This window comes from Schistocerca piceifrons, chromosome 7 (genome assembly GCF_021461385.2).
Source record: "Schistocerca piceifrons isolate TAMUIC-IGC-003096 chromosome 7, iqSchPice1.1, whole genome shotgun sequence".
Lineage (NCBI taxonomy): Eukaryota > Metazoa > Arthropoda > Insecta > Orthoptera > Acrididae > Schistocerca > Schistocerca piceifrons.
Genome location: NC_060144.1, coordinates 351,743,628 through 351,764,602, shown reverse-complemented (window position 1 = coordinate 351,764,602; position 20,975 = coordinate 351,743,628).

The following is a 20,975-nucleotide window of genomic DNA, read 5'->3' as shown; positions in this document are numbered from 1 at the left end:
ATAAACTTGTTTCAACAAATCGTAAGCTTCTGTGTCGAATTTTCCAAATTTTTGTGAGGAATTTGTAGTTAACACGTTGTTTCACTTAAGACCGCAGTTAATTCCTACGGAGCTCAGACAAGCGACCCGTTTCTAGGATGGTTCACAGCCAGACTAACCACCACAGCGGCTTGAAATGTTGTACGCGTGTCAGGGAGAGTCCCAAGGCTATTCTCCCACACTTCTCTTTGTCATCGACTTAGCCGGAAATTCGCACAAAAACCAGTCCAGTTTCTTTATTGGCACATCTCGTATTTATTATTCACAGTTTTAGGCCTACTATAACTGAATTTCAGGGCTAATATGAATCTTACTGTATTAAACTGTTCCATACGTCATTGAAGTTTAACTGCACTGGAGGCAAATAGTACGATGTCATGAGCAAAACCAAAGTGGTTCACGTGTCTCCCGTTACTCAGTTGAGGGATCTGAATACTTCCCCAAGGGAGCTGATAATGATTCTAATGACACGGACTTTACTTGTCTGACTGTTGTTTCAATTCTGAATTTTCTAATACTTTGGTGCCTAATGGAAATCATAAAGCTGATGTAGGCTATACATTTTTCACCGCAATAACATAGCTTAACCCATGCCTTTTTTTCTAAAAGGCACGTGGGATATCGTCTGATTCTGCTGGTTGACTTGACCCTAGGCCTTCATACACCGTAACGAGATGTACTACCCAGCGCTATTGAGCTGTTACTTTTGTAATGTTTAGCTCTAACAACAGGCTCACACCACTGTACAGCTCTGAAGATAAAATTAAGTCGCAGATTCTACTTTAGTGGCCGATCGTTGGAGGCTTAAACTTTTTGTCATTAATAGTAGTTGCAATGTTCAAGAGCTGTATTGGCTAACCACTTGATTATTCGTTGTTATAGGAACTCAGAGACATTCACTTCATGCGAGCTGGACGCAGCTTACTATCACAGGTCTGTCAATATTCAGTTTTGAAATTGTCTTCAACCAACTCAAGACATGTAGACGCAATAAAACCTGTGCAATCAATCATACAAAATTATTTTAGCGGGAATATATTATTTTATCACGGTTATTTCCTATGGAGGACGTTACTTAGCAGTAATGTCACATATGTAGTAATCTATAGCGTCCAATGATGTTAGTACTGTTGTTTGTTTAATTTTCGCTTTGCTCGAAAAAATAATCTCTGATTTGTTAATTCGAAACTGTCATTTGAATGATTATTTACAGTTAAATTTACATTTCCTCAGGTCAGTAGTGAAATAAAGTCAGTCTACTCAGCAGCGTAATTTCAATAATTCAGAGATGTTGAAAGGTGGCTACACTGAGTCACAGCGCCAGAGATTGCGCCAAAGATTATTATTCCGCCGCCGCCACTGGAGCTGTAGTAGTTCAGAGGTTGCCGTGAGCAGTGCTTGTTGAGAGGATGTCGAGAGCAGTATTAGTTGAGAGCATGTCTTGTGCAGTTGTTGTTCTCTTGGGCGAGACAGTAGATGCTGTTTGGTTGGTGTAATGTATAGATGGAAGATGTTGCAATGATCACAGTGTATTTTTTGTCAATATATATGGAGGTAAAAAACTTTATTTCACATTTTCTTAATGACAATGCCTCTTGGTCACAGGTTCAGTCAACAAAGCATCTGGCTCGTGTTCACGTATTAGGGTTGTAATTCTGGTTTCTATGTGCAATTATAGTATTTCTGGTTTTTCAATTAGTTCATTGTAAATGGTGTTTAAAATATCTTGTCGTATTGAGGAAGAACCGTGCCAGATACATGTACGTTTAATCACACTACCACACACAGAACAGTTACACTTGTGCTTTGTTGTTTCGTAGCGCTTATAGTTGCAGGGGAATTAATTAATCAATTGTGTTAACGGAAATTTCCTTTCATTCTTTATTGTTATATTATGCAGTCAGACCGCGTACTAATACTAGTCGGGGCCAAACGGTTACGAGACTTCGTAACTGGACACACAGCTACTAAAATTATTGCATAATAATTAAGCCCCCATGAACGTGGCGACCGCTGCTTCGGATCGTCCCTTGAAATTCTTTTTACAGTAAAAATAGCAGACAGTAGTATTGTTGTAGTAATTTGTAGTTTAGTAATTGTAGTCTATATTACATGTGCAGATTTGGTAATTGAACATTTGTAGTTGTCTTGTCATTCTTCTAATGGTATTTTTGCAGAATTTAATTTTTGATGTCTCGTATACGGGTTTGACAATTTTGTGCAGTTATGAAGGTTTTAATTGTTCGTTAATCGTGTTTGTCGGGAAGCATTTCGTATGAATTGTATTTTTGGTGATAAAGTGTTATATTGTGTGTAATTTTCGTATAGTGACGAGTTTTGTATATTTTGTAAATGATTACGCGATCGATGAAAAAGGCAAAAATGATGGATAGTCAAAATGACGAAATTGTTAACATGGCTAACTCGCCAACACAGGAGAACAGTATGATGAATAATGAAGTGGAAAACAATTTAATAAGCCGGGAAAATAGTCCGGAACCAGTTCAAAATTTTTCACTGTCAAAAAATTCACAGAATACGAGATTAATGACAGACGATTCTGGAATAGTATCGGATACAGATAGCTTTACAGCTATGACGAAGGAAGTTAGTTTTACGGGAAATTTTAAGGGCGAAAAGAATTTTGAACCAGTTAATATGGAGCAGTTAATGGGTGCTATGTTAAATTTGGGATCACAGATGGGAACATTGGCAACACGATTAGACTCACAAATAGGAACAATTAAAACTGATATGGGAACAGTGGAAACACGGTTAGACTCACGAATAGGGACATGTTTTAAAAACATGAAAGATGAATTATAGAAAGAAATTAGAGAAGAAGTACAACCGATTTTGAATGCTCATAATAATAGATTAATTTCAATAGAAATCAGACCAAAGGAACAGGATAGAGAACAGGAAGAAAGAGATCGCGTGATAGTACAAAAATTTTCAGAGTTAAATTTACAACGTGCACACGATAAGGAAGAAATATTTGAAAGAATCGAGGAATCCGTACCAAATGACAGAATAAATAACCTAACACAACAGTATGAACAGTTAACTACTAAATGTGTCAATACTGAAACCCGAGTCGCGACACTTACGGAAGACGTAAATAAACAGAAAGAACAAATAGGTGACTTATCGGAAAGAGTTGAGGAGATTTCAGATAAATTGACAAATCTTAGTTTAAATGGGGACAGAGATTCAGATGATACAGCTCCATTGCCATTTGCAGAAACAGAAGAGTACCAGAATATAAATAAACATGTTGAAAATCAGGGAAAATTTAATGAATACGTTAAAAGGGAATATGAGGCGTTACGAAAGCAAGTTAAACAAATTGAAAGCGAAATCGCAGGAAAAGACAGTGGAAGAAATTTAGAATCACCGATAGCAGCGGGTTTTGAAGGAAATAATTTATATCATTTACGAGATGCAACAAGAGAGCGCCAGGCGCGCGAACTTGACAATAATCGACATTCGGACTGGGACAGATGCGGTAGGTCTTTGTCGCCATGAGGCGAAAACATTGACTGTAAACAGTTTTTAACTGTTCGGAAATTTAAGATCTTTCGCAATTCTAATAATGACATACATCCATGTTCATGGTTAGATCAATTTATGTACGCACGTCCGCCAAATTGGCCACTAAGTCACAAACTGGAGTTCATGTGTGGCTATTTATGTCCTCAGGGGATTCACTACACTAAGTGAATATGTGCCGTAGCGTGCACAGGGCCCCGAGCTGTAGTAGTGCTATTTCCCTTTTAGTTTTCTGCACTGCTGCCTACTCTTTTACTATTCTTTGTATCTATCAAAACAACTCTTCAGCTATCAGTCTATCTAGAAAAGGAGTCAGTAAAGAATAACCGGATATGACTATTTTACCCAAAAGTGATTTCGGAAATTACCGTTTGGACTTACTGTATCTTCAGCAGCATTCATTCGTAGTTTAAACAATATTACTTCATATGTTGACAATATTCTTATTGCTAAACGTGCTTGGAGTGAGCATAACAAATTTTTGGATTCATTATTACGTATTTTTGCAAGAGTTGGCATTACAGTGAACTTGGAAAACTCTGAATTTGGCTGTTCACAGGTGAAATTTCTTGGTCATATTATTTCTACAGAAGGTATTCTTCCTGATCCAAAGAAACTAGACGCTATTCGTAATTATGCTGTTCCTACCACAAAACGTGATGTTCGTAGTTTCCTTGGTGTCTGTAATTTTCTTAGACGCTTTGTTAGATTGGACAATTTGGCCACACCTCGTTTATGTGAACTTTCTGGAAAGAATTTTAATTGGTGTTGGGATGAGGAAACTCAATCAGAATTTGAACAACTTCGTGATGCTTTGGTTGCTGCTCCACTTCTTTCACATCCGGATTTATCTAAAGATTTTTGTTTGGCGACGGACTCATCATACAAAGTCCTAGGTGCACACTTATTTCAAGAGATTGAAGTAAACGGCGTTGTTGTACAGAAAACTATTGCATTTGGAAGTCGAGTTTTCTCAAAATCAGAAAAGAATTATTCGATTACGGAACTTGAAGCCTTGGCTGTTGTTTGGGCTTTCACAAAATTTCGCAAATTTTTGTACGGCAGACATACTAAGGTTTACACCGATCATCGAGCTCTGCAATTTCTTATGTCAACAAAATTAACACATGGAAGATTGTCACGATGGGCGCTGTATCTACAGGAATTTGATTTTAGTCTTGTTTACATATTGGGTTCTTGAAATATTGCTGCTGCTTTATGACGTGCACCTATGGGTTTGAAACAAAGTGCTGAGGAGGACTGCAAAGAAAACTGTTATTGTTTGATGTATATTCAAGGTGTTGCGTTTGAAAATTTTATTTCGTCTTCGCTCCAGGACATCGCTAAGGAGCAAAACAAGGATCCAATCTGGAAGGACATTAAGGAGAAGTGGAGGAGAAAGGAAAGCGTATCGATTAGACAGTATTATTTAGTTCGCAATGATATTCTTTTTAAACGAAAATCGGTTGACAACTCTGTTTGGTTAGCTTGCATTCTTTATGAGTGGGTTAATAAATTGATTTGGTACACACATTTCAGTTATGCACACTTTGGTCCCAGAAAATGCTTTTATAAATTACGAGAAAATTGCTACTTCAGTAATATGGGAAAACGTATTCGATTTGTTCTTGCCAAGTGCAAATTGTGTCAAAAGGGTAAGCCTTGTTTCCTATCATTCCAGCGAAATTAAAGGAGATGGCTGCAGTCGATTTGTTCGGTCCAGTGGTTTGTTCTACTAATGGTTTTGCGTACATTTTGGTAGCAGTGGAATTGACATCAAAATATGTGTGTTTTACAGCTTTACGGAAAGCAACAGCTCGTTCAGTATCTAATGCTTTCATCAAACATTTTCTTAAAGAAGTGGGTCATGTCGATAAAGTTATATCAGATAATGGATCACAGTTTCTCTCTAAAATTTGGCTTCGTACTCTACGGCGTCGTAAGATTAAACCAATTTCCATTTCACTTTTTCACCCTCAATCTTACGCTTCAGAGAGATGGATGAAGGAAATCAATAAATTGTGTCGTCTTTATTGTCATCAGAATCACAGAACGTGGTATCAGTATCTTCGTATTTTTCAAAACATTCTGAATGAACTCCCTAATGATTCAACTTCTTTACCGCCTATATTGATATTAAAAAATGAAGCACCGACAAATCGCATTTCTGAAATCTTTCCTTTTCCGCCTACACGGAAACTGCGGCATTCTGAAGTTGTCAACCTGGCTCTACAAAATATTGCATCTGCGGCTGCTAGAAGAGAGAGTCAGCTAAACGTCCTGGTCGTTTAAAAACCTTGTCAGTTGGTCAAAAGGTGTTAATTAAGTCTCATCGTTTGTCTCACAAAGGAAAAGGCTTGTGTCGCAAATTTTTTCTGCTTTATAACGGTCCATATAGAGTTCGCAAAATTATTCATGATAACACTGTCGAAGTAAAAACTCTTAAATCACGGCACTCTAAGGGAATACATCACATATCGGACGTTAAAATTTTTGTGGAATGACATACTTTCGAGAAATTAACAGTTACACGTAAACACGCAGAGAATACAAGGATACCACGCCGTGTTCTGGCAGCGGCACATACTCAAAGCAACAGTCAAGTCTGCGCGCCGCACAAGGCAGTCGTTGACCGCAAACAATTACTTCCTACGTCACGCGTACCTACAGCTGATCGAGCGCTCAGTGCGAATGCACTGACAGCCGTAAACAAATACACAGTCTAATTTCTCCGATTAAATTCAGTATAAAGCTATAGTGACTTGATAAATTATGTTATTAACGTTCAGTTTTTTCAGGATACAGTTGTATAAAATATTTAAGAACTTCAGGTAAATTCTGTGTGTGTCCGACGCTAAGAGGACTTGCTATCGAGAAAATTTCGTGAAGAATGTAATTTCGAAGAAGAAAGTAATAAACTAAAAAGGGAACTATTAATTGAGTTTATTTTTCAGGTAGCAGATTTATACTTAGGTATGTACTTTATATGTAATTTGCTGCTCGCGATTACGTGATTCATACTTTGTGTTAACTGATTTTGACAATGACTGATTAATGAACAGGGTTGTTACTTATGTATATTATGCATCACTTGGCTGCTCTGCATTATCACTGATGTCATATTGTTTTATTGTGTGCCTGCTGTGCTTATTTATTTAAACTGTAATTGTCACCTGATTAGTTGTGCTGATATGGTTATGTATGTAAGTCATACTTTGTGATTTATCTGTTTGCGCCTTCATGTTTACTTATTAAGATTACGTATGAACATTTATTTGCTTATGCTGATATGATGCTAATGACCTGTTTATTATGTAAGATATATACTTGCTGCTTTGCTTATGGATTGCATATTTACACATTTCTGTTTTGTTGTCATAACTACTCTTTAATTTGGTATATAGAAATGCTGATATACTGTGTACGAACATGGAGTTTAGGTCACACTATGGTATTAATTATAGATTGTTCGCTTGGCAGAGCCTCGTTGTAGGGATTGTGCTACATCCACTTGTTGACATTTTGTACTCTACTGGTATATTCACTCGCTATTGCATGTTTTGCTTACGCTCAGTGGTTTATATTTTAAGATAAGGAAATGAACTAATATAATTCTACGAACGACATTTGTACAAGAAACTTCATTGAAGTCACATGAGCTGGAGGTTTTATGGAAGCTGTATAAATTTATGCTAATGGGAAGGAAGCTAACGACATTTAATACCAACACTAGGTTTAGACCATTGACAGTTATTACACTGCATTCTTCGTGAGCAATTGAAATAGCAAGTGACACTTGACACAAAAAAAAAAAAAAAAAAATACTCCACGTATCTGCTTCTGTTTTGCAATGATTCTTGAAGTGGTGTACATACTGTGAAATATTACGATTTATTCATTCAAAGTCTTATGCGATCATTCATGCTCCGTACTCGTACTTACTTACTGAAAGTTATTCAAACTAAAGGCTGTTAGAGGTCATGTATGCATTTCTTTTATTTAATGGTGGTCAAGGTAACCAAAATGTATTTTATAATTCATAATGAGTAGAAGATTTGGGTCAGGTGGATTACACAGAGGTTGTGTGTGGACATTGTGTCTTCGGATTGTATGGGATGATGAATTGAAGTTGGCACTAGGATTTTATCTGTACTTGTTCGAGGAGACTGACTAGAGGAAAGAGTTGTTATGGAAGTGAAATGATATTGGTGATAAGGTTTATATGTATCGACGTATTGAAGAGGTATTATTGAGGTATTGAGATTGTGTGAAGTTGATGATTATTGGAGTTTTGGTGGACAAGAGGTAAGGTAAATGATATTGATGATAAGGTTTATATGAATCGACATAAGAGGTATTATTGAAGTATTAAGATTATGTGATGCTGATGATTATTGGCATCACATAATCTTAATACTTCCATAACACTTCTGATGATTATTGGAGTTTTGGTGGATCAGAGGTAAAGTAAGTGAGGAGCATATTTTTTTGTTGGTTTATATGGAACAAGGAGGATGAAGATGGCAGACTATAACACTCAAGTGGAAGGAAGATTGTCTACACATGCACTTTGTTAAATCAATAAGCAGTATATGTTATTTTTTGGAGAGGGGAAGTATTTGCATATCTTGGCACACTGACAGTTGTTCAGCAACCGTACATTTTGATTTGGCTTGGCAAACATTGGTCTTGACATGATGACTATGATGGTGACTAACTATTATTAACCGTTATACACTGTTGCCACTACTACTTGATACACATGTTGAACATCAAATTCTGAGAGAGTTGCATTTACACAGTTAACACTATACAATTACAAAGATGAGTGAGTGTGTTTTGTGTGTTTTCCTTTCCTAATCCCAAATAATTGGTACCGACCTACCTCCTAAATATTATTTTACTTGTTTGTTGTGGCTTGCACTGACACCCATAAATATTATGGGTTTACTGATATTTGTGTATTTGTAATAGTTAATACGACAATTATCTGATATCATTTGTGTGTTTATTATAATTTGTATGTTTAGTGTAAGAGCATTGATAATAATTTTGTAAAAGCAATTGTGTGTGCATTCAAACTGTTGTTCGTGCTTGCACCTATTATCATTGATGGGTGCCACTTGGAAATGTTTAATTTCTGCTGACGAACTCTGTTAAACTGTTTAATTATTGATAGTGAATATTATCGACTGTTACCTGCACTTGTTCAGTATTGATGGGTGCCACTAGGAAATGTTTAATTTGTGCTGATGAATTCTGATGAACTGTTTAATTGTTGATAGTGAATATTATGGACTGTTACCTGCACTTGTTCAACATTGATGGGTGCCACTTGGAAATGTTTAATTTGTGCTGATGAATTCTGATGAACTGTTTAATTATTGATAGTGAGTATTATGGGCTGTTATCTGCACCTGTTCAACATTGCTGGGTGCCACTGATGGAACTGCTTCTACTGAGATAATGTCACTTGTTGGTGTCTGCACCTGTCAACATTGCTGGGTGGCACTGATGGAACCGCTGCTACTGAGATAATGTCACTTGTTGCTGTCTGCACCTGTTCAACATTACTGGGTACCACTGATGGAACTGCTGCTACTGAGATAATGTCACTTATTGGTGTCTGCGCCTGCTCGTCATTGCTGGGTGCCACTGTTGGAGCTGTTTAAATACTTCTTATGAAATGTTATGGGACTGCTATTTGCACCTGTTGACCATTGCTGGGTGCTACTGTTGCAACTGTCAACTACTCTGAGGAGTGCTCCTTGTTTATTGAACTACTGAAAAGATTTTATGTGAATATTTGTATAAACTGTTTTTTTTGTGTATTTAATGTTTATGAAATGTTATGAGACTCTTACCTGCACCTATTCGTCATTGCTGGTGCCATTGATTGAATTGTTTAACCACTGTGGCAAATGATAGTTGTGTAAACTATTATGTAAAATCACATGTATGCAAGCATTTGTATTCCTTACTGTATTTTATATATTAAGTTATTGAAGGGTCAGTGCAAAGCCAAAATTTATTTGGTTATGTGATATTTACTTTTTAATATCAGCTTTTATTTTGTCTGTATTTTTTTGGACGAATTTGGTGGTATTTTTACCACCAATGCTGGCGAAAATACCATCAAATTCTAGCTCGTGGAGGAGGGTCATATGAAAGGTGGCTACACTGAGACACAGCACCAGATATTGCGCCAAAGATTATTATTCCGCCGCCTCCACTGGAGCTGTAGTTGTTCAGAGGTTGCCGTAAGCAGTGCTTGTTGAGAGGATGTCGAGAGCAGTATTAGTTGAGAGCATGTCGTGCGCAGTTGTTGTTCTGTTGGGCGAGACAGTAGATGCTGTTTGGTTGGCGTAATGTATAGATGGAAGATGTTGCAATGATCACAGTGTATTTTTGTCAATATATATTGAGGAAAAAAACTATTTCACATTTCCTTAATGACAATGCCTCTTGGTCACAGTTTCAGTCAACAAAGCATCTGGCTCGTGTTCACGTATTAGGGTTGTAATTCTGGTTTCTATGTGCAATTATAGTATTTCTGGTTTTTCAATTAGTTCATTGTAAATGGTGTTTAAAATATCTTGTCGTATTGAGGAAGAACCGTGCCAGATACATGTACGTTTAATCACACTACCACACACAGAACAGTTACACTTGTGCTTTGTTGTTTCATAGCTCTTATAGTTGCAGGGGACTTAATCAATTGTGTTAATGGAAATTTCCTTTCATTCTTCATTGTTATATTATGCAGTCAGATTCCGTACTAATACTAGTCAGGGCCAACCGGTTACGAGACTTCGTAACTGGACACACAGCTACTAAAATTATTGCATTTTAATTAAGCCCCCATACGATGTTACTATTGAATATCAGTTTTGCGAGAAATATCTGAGGTGGTACTTTAGCTTAGATCATTTCACTTGATCTGAAAAAAATTACAGTTAGGCCAATAATTCACGAAAATGTTCTTCAAGCAGAATTAAAATCTTCAAAATATTTTTGAGCATTTTTTGAATCTTTATTACATGACTTTTACGCATACAGATAATATCGCTACGTCCCAAACATTAATGAAGTGTATCAATAGCTTCCAATTAAAAGTGGTGAAAGGTGAACACGAACTGGAAAGATTTAACTGTTTACAGTTCAAAGCACAGTTTCTTCTTTTGTCGTCATTATTACCGTAGGGTCGGGGAAAATGGGCGTCGATTCGACGCCAATGTAGCCCGACGACGATGACTGAAAGACTGTTCCTTCCGCCTCATTCACTCCCCACGCCTGTAACATGAAACATAAAAAATAATACACATTTTTACAGCATTATATATTCGTACAAAGACAGCCATAACATGACAGTATGGAACGAAGTATTACGGAACAACAGCAACAGTCTCATGTTAATTTTGGGTCTAAAGAATACCTGGTGTGAAAAGTGAATTAAGATGTTTGAGATTTGTTGTCACGGTAGTCTGTCCTTTCTTTCCCTGGCAGGTCCCGGACTGCAAGCGCACGTTGGCTCGTGTCACGTGGACCATAGTTAGCAGGCAGGGGTCCCTTTGAGACTGCCTCGTAGTCCCTGCTTTGTCCCAAAGAAACGGATAGCGCTCATTTTTCGTCTGCCGCAGAGGGCACAGGTCAAGAGGCGAGGCCGCCTAATGGAAGCAGACCCGCACCTCACCCCCGTTTCCACAGCGTCGGACGCCACGGCTCGGTGCGAGAAAAGGGACGCAAAGTAGCGCGTAGGCACCAACCGCTGAAGTACACACCAGCAAGCGGTGGCGCTATGGAGCCGCTATTTTCTTAAGACGGGTTTTTTGGTAACCACTTAGGTTAGATGACCTTGGGCAAGTACAGAAAGGGCAACAGCCTCAACGGGTGCGGGGCAAAGTCAGGACATGCGGGGACCAAGCAGCAATCGGTATTGTAATTGTCAACTGTCGAAGCTGCGTTGGTAAAGTAGCAGAACTTCAAGCGCTGATAGAAAGCACCGAAGCTGAAATCGTTATAGGTACAGAAAGCTGGCTTAAGCCAGAGATAAATTCTGCCGAAATTTTTACAAAGTTACAGACGGTGTTTAGAAAGGATAGATTGCATGCAACCGGTGGTGGAGTGTTCGTCGCTGTTAGCAGTAGTTTATCCTGTAGTGAAGTAGAAGTGGATAGTTCCTGTGAATTATTATGGGTGGAGGTTACACTCAACAACCGAGCTAGGTTAATAATTGGCTCCTTTTACCGACCTCCCGACTCAGCAGCATTAGTGGCAGAACAACTGAAAGAAAATTTGGAATACATTTCACATAAATTTTCTCAGCACGTTATAGTCTTAGGTGGAGATTTCAATTTACCAGATATAGACTGGGACACTCAGATGTTTAGGACGGGTGGTAGGGACAGAGCATCGAGTAACATTATACTGAGTGCACATCCGAAAATTACCTCGAGCAATTAAACAGAGAACCGACTCGTGGAGATAACATCTTGGACCTACTGATAGCAAACAGACCCGAACTTTTCGACTCTTTAAGTGCAGAACAGGGAATCAGTGATCATAAGGCCGTTGCAGCATCCCTGAATATGGAAGTTAATAGGAATATAAAAAAAGGGAGGAAGGTTTATCTGTTTAGCAAGAGTAATAGAAGGCAGATTTCAGACTACCTAGAAGATCAAAACGAAAATTTCTGTTCCGACACTGACAATGTTGAGTGTTTATGGAAAAAGTTCAAGGCAATCGTAAAATGCGTTTTAGACAGGTACGTGCCGAGTAAAACTGTGAGGGACGGAAAAAACCCACCGTGGTACAACAACAAAGTTAGGAAACTACTGCGAAAGCAAAGAGAGCTTCACTCCAAGTTTAAACGCAGCCAAAACCTCTCAGACAAACAGAAGCTAAACGATGTCAAAGTTAGCGTAAGGAGGGCTATGCGTCAAGCGTTCAATGCATTCGAAAGTAAAATTCTATGTACCGACTTGACAGAAAATCCTGGGAAGTTCTGGTCTTACGTTAAATCAGTAAGTGGCTCGAAACAGCATATCCAGACACTCCGGGATGATGATGGCATTGAAACAGAGGATGACACGCGTAAAGCTGAAATACTAAACACTTTTTTCCAAAGCTGTTTCACAGAGGAAGACCGCACTGCAGTTCCTTCTCTAAATCCTCGCACAAACGAAAAAATGGCTGACATCGAAATAAGTGTCCAAGGAATAGAAAAGCAACTGGAATCACTCAATAGACGAAAGTTCACTGGACCTGACGGGATACCAATTCGATTCTACACAGAGTACGCGAAAGAACTTGCCCCCCTTCTAACAGCCGTGTACCGCAAGTCTCTAGGGGAACGGAGGGTTCCAAATGATTGGAAAAGAGCACAGGTAGTCCCAGTCTTCAAGAAGGGTCGTCGAGCAGATGCGCAAAACTATAGACCTGTATCTCTGACGTCGATCTGTTGTAGAATTTTAGAACATGTTTTTTGCTCGAGTATCATGTCGTTTTTGGAAATCCAGAATCTACTATGTAGGAATCAACATGGATTCCGGAAACAGCGATCGTGTGAGACCCAACTCGTTTTATTTGTTCATGAGACCCAGAAAATATTAGATACAGGCTCCCAGGTAGATGCTATTTTTCTTGACTTCCGGAAGGCGTTCGATACAGTTCCGCACTGTCGCATGATAAACAAAGTAAGAGCCTACGGAATATCAGACCAGCTGTGTGGCTGGATTGAAGAGTTTTTAGCAAACAGAACACAGCATGTTGTTATCAATGGAGAGACGTCTACAGACGTTAAAGTAACCTCTGGCGTGCCACAGGGGAGTGTTATGGGACCATTGCTTTTCAGAATATATATAAATGACCTAGTAGATAGTGTCGGAAGTTCCATGCGGCTTTTCGCGGATGATGCTGTAGTATGCAGAGAAGTTGCAGCATTAGAAAATTGTAGCGAAATGCAGGAAGATCTGCAGCGGATAGGCACTTGGTGCAGGGAGTGGCAACTGTCCCTTAACATAGACAATTGTAATGTATTGCGAATACATAGAAAGAAGGATCCTTTATTGTATGATTATATGATAGCGGAACAAACACTGGTAGCAGTTACTTCTGTAAAATATCTGGGAGTATGCGTGCGGAACGATTTGAAGTGGAATGATCATATAAAATTAATTGTTGGTAAGGCGGGTACCAGGTTGAGATTCATTGGGAGAGTCCTTAGAAAATGTAGTCCATCAACAAAGGAGGTGGCTTACAAAACACTCGTTCGACCTATACTTGAGTATTGCTCATCAGTGTGGGATCCGTACCAGATCCGTTTGACGGAGGAGATAGAGAAGATCCAAAGAAGAGCGGCGCGTTTCGTCACAGGGTTATTTGGTAACCGTGATAGCGTCACGGAGATGTTTAATAAACTCAAGTGGCAGACTCTGCAAGAGAGGCGCTCTGCATCGCGGTGTAGCTTGCTCGCCAGGTTTCGAGAGGGTGCGTTTCTGGATGAGGTATCGAATATATTGCTTCCCCCTACTTATACCTCCCGAGGAGATCACGAATGTAAAATTAGAGAGATTAGAGCGCGCACGGAGGCTTTCAGACAGTCGTTCTTCCCGCGGACCATACGCGACTGGAACAGGAAAGGGAGGTAATGACAGTGGCACGTAAAGTGCCCTCCGCCACACACCGTTGGGTGGCTTGCGGAGTATAAATGTAGATGTAGATGTACTACAGTAGGTGGTTCTGTTCACCATGTTCCGCAGGAGCAATTCCTACTACAGGGAAGGCTGAAAAGTGGAAGGAATATGTAGGAGACCTATACGAAGGCAACAGAAAGGGAAGAAGAAGTAGATGAAGATGAAATGAGAGATATGATACAGCGAGAAGAATTCGGCAAAGAATTGAAAGACCTAATGAAAAACAAGAAAACAGGAGGTGTCCACAGTATTATTGAGGTTCTTGGGAGGAATACAATGACAAAAATATTCCAGCTGCTTTTCAAGATACATGAGGCAGAAAAAATACCTTCAGACTTCAAGAACAAGGTAATAATTTTTGTTCCAAAGAAGGCAGGTGCTGACAAGCGTGAATACTTCCGAACTATCAGTTTAATAAGTCATGTCGCAAAGTACTGAAACGAATTATTTAGAGAAGAATGGAAATACTAATAGAAGCCGAGCTTGGGAACTCTGTTATGACTCCGCAACAAAGTAGGAACTCATCAGATAACCCTGACCATACAACTTATCATGGAACAAGAGAAGAAAGATAAAAACATTTACTGATTCAGTAAAAGTTTTTCAAAATGATGAGTGAAATAAACTCTTTGAAATTCAGAAGATAGTAAGGGAAAAATACAGGAAGTGAAAGATTATTTACAACTAATACAAAAAAAAACAGCAGTTAAAACTGTCGAATGACATAGTAAAAGTATTAGATGAGTTTTCGTATTTGAGTAGAAATTGACAATGGCCGAACTAGGTGGGTATAAAAATCAGACTAGCAATAACAAGAAAAGAGTTTGTAAAAAAATAGAAATTTGTTAACACTGATTATAAGTTAAGATCTCTTTTCTGATAATATGTGTATGAAATCTAACCTTGTACAGGAGTGAAGTGAAAAGAAGAAATAAGAAGAGAATAAAAACTTGAGAAATACGGTTCTGCAGGAGGGTGCTAAAGATTAGCCAGACAGACTGGATAACCGATGATCTACTGAACCGCTTGGGGAGAAAAGAAGTTCATTACATAAGTTGGCTATAAGAAGGGATCGATTGAGAAGGCACGTACTGATTCATAAAGGGTCCGGCAGTTTGCTAATTGAGGGAAATCTGGGGGTAAACATTGTAGAAGGGGTAAATATTGTAGAGAGAGACCAGGCCTTCAGTAAGGTAAGAAAGATCAAATGGATATACGAGTATGAATATAGATATGAACAGACATGAACATGTTCAAGGGAAGCTTATTTTTCCACCATCTTTCATAATTTTACTTCTTCCTTGAGCCATTGCGGCGCTGTGGTTTTCGGTTTTTCACTGAACTGCACGGTTTGTCCAAGAGGGTACGGTAGGCGGTGTTGGCACGCTCTCAGCGATTGAGGGCGAAGCTAAAAGTTAGGCCTTTAAGACGAGTGACTGTTGACAACTGGCACAGAGGAGAAGCGGTCCACTGAGTGGTTGAGAGAGAGAGAGAGAGGGGGGGGGGGGGGCAGCTGCTTCTTTGCCTTGAGTCCAGCAGGGTAGCCTGTGCGGTGGGTACCTTACTTTACTGAAGGACTGCTGTTGATTTCAATAAAACTGCCACATGCGGAGCCGAAGTCACACATTTAGGTGATGGTGATTGCTTCTGTTTCTAATGACATATGTTCTCACCTTCGTACTACAACCGCAGTAGACTTGTCTCCATCATAACCGCAACATTTCGAAAAGACGGTTATGTAGTTGCATGTCGCGACGGGTAAAGGAAGTGACTGGTGCGTCAGCCTATTCCCGAGCAGTGACTTAATGATTTGTCACACTGCCAAATTTCTGCTTGTTGTATGATGCCATTTGTTATATTTTACCAATTTGTTTGTTAAAATGTTTTTTCTGAAGTCTTGATTTAGTCTGTTGCAGGCTACTTTGTGTACAGGGAAGCAGGTAATACGCCGGGTGGTTATAATTAAATTTTCCCTGTTTAAGACGTCATAACACGGAAACTAATAACCATATGAGTACCAATCTTGGTAGCATTAATGTCCAGAGTATGGCGTGCATGATTTTCAGGCGTCACAGCGCCACCCTTCAGTTCCAACTATGGCCACTAGGTGCCGTGATCAGTCATCATGGTTCTTAGTCTCACACACCTGACAAGTCACAGTGCACTTGTTGACGTGACAACATGAGCTTGGACAAAAGGAGCAGCACATTATTGACGAAGCTCTATTATAAACACAACAGTAATGCTGTAGCTGCACTTTGAGAATATCGCTGGCTGAAAGGAAGGGTCCACTTTCTCCACCTGCTGCGGGAGCGTGATGAAGAAGTTCGAATCAACTGGAGAACTGAAGGTCGCTAAGAGGCCGACGACAGGTTGCACCACAGGTGGTTAGTGAAATCACTGCAGCTATGGCAAACAACGCTGCGTGCAATTCTCGATCATCAGGCAGTGCGCGTGCTGTGTCACAACAATTGAACATCCCACGGTCCACTGTACAGAAGGTGTTTCGACCAATTCTCAAACGATATCCGTATAAGATGCATATCGTACAGTAGCTTGCACCACAGGACGCACAATAACGTGTTGACTTCGCTCTCCACTTTCTCGAAAAATGGTTCAAATGGCTCTAAGCACTATGGGACTTTAACATCTAAGGTCATCAGTCCCCTAGAATTAGAACTACTTAAACCTAACTAACCAAAGGACATCACACACATCCATGCCCGAGACAGGATTCGAACCTGCGACCGTAGCAGCAGCGCGGTTCCGGACCGAAGCGCCCAGAACCGCTCGGTCACAGCGGCCGGCCCACTTTCTCGCAAGGACTGAAGTTCACGAGGGCTGGCCCCGGGCAGACGAAGTTCATTTTTCTCTGACGGTTGAGGTGAATGCACGTAATTGGCGCGTATGGGTATCTTTACCTCCACTCACTTTGCATGAAGTTCCTCTGTATGGTGAACGTATCACCTTATGGTGTGGCTTCACGCTACCTTCATCACTGGCCCATTCTTTTTTTAACACGTTGATGCTCAAGGAACAAAGGCGTGCAGTCCGACTGGCCAGCGTTACTGCAATGTGCTTCGCCAGCATGTCACACCCGTCGTACAGGAGAGAGGCGCTTTGAACTCAACAGTATTCATGCAAGATGGGGCTCCACCGCACATCTCTTGTGAAGTCCAACTGCTTCTCCGAAACACGTTTGGTAACGATCGAATTACCAGCCGATCGTTTCCAAATGCTTGGCCGACACGATCACCTGATTTCACTCCCTGTGATATCTGGTTGTGGGGCTACCTGAAGGACAAGGTTTGCAGGGGGAACATCCACACAGGTGCTGATCTCAAGCGCAGCATATCAAGAGAGGTAGCCAGCATACCTACGGACATACTTCGTTCTGCTGTGCAGAATGCAATCCTGCGCATTCAGATTCTTATGGACACTGATGGGTGTCATATTGAGTCCTTTTTGTAGTAGTAATAATACGGGTATTTAACGGTACGATGTACCGTAGCAGCACATTAAAAGTGTTTCAATTGAACTGATTTTGCATTTTTTTTCCCTACGTCCTTGACATAAGTGTTGCCAGGTTTGGTACTAGTACGGTAATTAGCTTCCATGTTATAACGTGTTAAGTAGGGAAAGTTTAATTATAACCACCCGGTATTTATTTATCCTGCTCAGAAGCGAAAAATATATGACTATTGTCTTCCTCTTATAGACTATTACCGTATGTAAAATTTAATATAACAGATTAAGTGCTATATGGATTCAATTACTCCAAGTCCATAATTTTTGACTTTCGTGAGGCTGTGCAGTGAGCCAGGGTATTTATCAAATCTGGCCATTTAAGTGTTTCTAAAGTTTGGTTTTGAATTTAAATGATTGCTAATTTGTACTTACTAGATGTGGTCTTACCTGTAGTTATATTTAATGTTTTATTCCGTTCGTCTTAGTGTGGAAGTAGGCCTTGTTTTTTATTATAATGCGGTTCTTGTGCTTTCATGTGTAAGCACATATTACTTCTCAGGTTTCGGTTTGAATTTGTGATCGGTTATAAGTCAGCGGGTCGGGGTGGTCAAAAGTGCTGAATCCTATGACCAATAGTTGTGGGTTCTTGGGTGTTATAATTATCTTTGTATGCTATCTTTAACCATGTTATTTTAATGTACTGATCTGTGGTTTGTATGCCAGGTGGCCGCCTCACGATTACATTAGTCCTATTCCAGACTGGTGGTTGCGTACCGTGCAACCAGCTTTCTCTATGGATTTCCTTTCTTGTTTGGTCTTACGTCATCGGCCGAAAAGGACGCGTTGTGCCCGCGTTGCAGGATCCGTGGTCCTGTGTTCGGTCGCGGAACTTGGGACTAAGCAATGCCATGTCGTCCAGCAGTTCGGGGATAGAACTTAAGACACTTATCGGACCTTTTGCAAATATTTTGGCATCAGTCGCTAGAGTCCAGGCACCCCAGGAGTCCGCTAGTCCCAACGTACGTATCAAGAGATCTATTAATAACTTGGCCATTAGTTTGTATATTGGGGCTACTGTTAACCTTGTTCTTCCTGTAGGTTAAAATTTCCTTTGAGGGAGCTGTATTGGCGATCTTATTATCCTGTTCATTAACGACACGTAAAATTCATGTACTATTGAGTGTTTGTATTTCGGTAATTGTTTCGTCTTGCTACTTATGCTATCGTTAAGTTTAGACCTTGCTTTGTTATATAATGGGGTTGAAGCCTTAAGGTCTGTTTTTTTATGATAAAATAATATTCCTGGTTCTTATGGAGGATTAAATTTATATTATAGTTATTGTTATCTAATTCGGTTTGTTTTCATTGGGATTTAAGTGGCTTCCATGTTACTTTTTTCTTAACTTACTCCACACAAACTGTCTGTTTATGTTTATTAATATTGTAAAATTGTTTGGTGACCATTTTGCCAAAGGTATTTAATCACTGAGTAAATGGTTAAATTTAGTTCAAAATGGTTCAAATGGCTCTTAGTGCTATTAGACTTAACATCTATGGTCATCAGTCCCCTAGAACTTAGAACTACTGAAACCTAACTAACCTAAGGGCATCACACAACACCTAGTCATCACGAGGCAGAGAAAATCCCTGACCCCGCCGGGAATCGAACCCGGGAACCCGGGCGCAGGGAGCGAGAACGCTATCGCACTTAAATTTAGTGGTCAGTAAAACTATTTGATAAAAAAGTGAAAGAAGGTTTGTAAACCCCTGGTCCAGTGCTACTAGAAAGTCCCGATAGTCACCGTTCGTTACTGCTTTTTGATATTTCTGGCAGGTATTTTTCTAATAATAATAATAATTATTATTATTTCCTAGTTTATGCCGCAGTTGCATTTAAAAATTTCTGTGTGTGGAGACTAGTTTCTGACTACACTGACCATTCCCAAACGATAACCTGCAGACAGTATACAGTTAACACAACGGAAGAACAGCCAAAGCTGCAAATTTTGTTGGCTAATTTCGGGTCAGGACCGATTTTCAGATCGTCTAGATAGTCAAAATGATAATTCCGAAAATATAAGGACCATGTCAAGATAACAAAAATATACTTACAACAAAGTGCAAATGATAGTTACAAAGCATACAGATAATTCCAGCATGCTGGAAGTTCGCAGTACATGGTTGTTAACATAATTTAAAAAAAAAAATTTTTTTTTAACTTTTACATTCCAGAAAGTTAAGCAACTCTCATTAGTGTAATTCACATCACATAAGTTCTTCGTGAACATTAACATACACGCTACCAGAGCACATATATGCACTAGTTATAATCACTACTTTTATATGTTCATTAAATAGTAATTATTATACAAGATCCATTATTTTTGTTCCTCATGTCCTGCAGTGAAAAATATGGACTTTAATCTCAAAAACCAACATGGGATATTTTCTGAAAGTGTAATTGTGATTTACAGGCTGAAACTCGTTATGTGAGAGCAGCGTAACTGGTATATCACTATCGTAAGATCGAATGACTTCACAAAGACAAGAAATGACAGCCCACTCCAACCATATTGGTACGTGACGGCTCATGTTACGACCGTGTCGAAGAGAAGTCAACAGATTTCGCTAGCGTCTATATGCGATGTTATTAGGCGCCGCGAAGCCTTACATGCTTCATGTTTCTACTGTAATAATCACCCGCTCACACGCCAGGGTAACCGAGAGCCCTAATGCATTGCTTCCTGGACTCGGGTAGGCGCGCCGGCCCCGGATCAAATCCGCCCGGCGGATTAACGACGAGGGCCGGTATGCCGGCCAGTCTGGATGTGGTTTTTAGGCGGTTTTCCACATCCCGCTAGGTGAATAGCTGTCTGGTCCCCACGTTCTGCATCAGTTACACGACTCGCAGACATCTGAAAAGGTTCGCACTATTCCATGGCTTACACTAGATGCAGACGGCTGGGGTACACTAATTCCGTCCCAGGGGGTTCGGGGGGCGGGAGGAAGGGCATCCGGCCTCCCTCCGCAACTATCGCTGCCAAATCAATAGTAAAACGGCCGACTCCGCGTGGCGCAGACATAGGCCTCTAGTACGAAAGAAAGAAATCACCCACCAAATAAAATAGTACGAATACAAGTACTTATTTTTGAATGCAGCTGTGGCAGAAACCGGAAAAAAAATTAGTAATCAAAGCTGCTCGATCCAGCGTTATGTCGAAA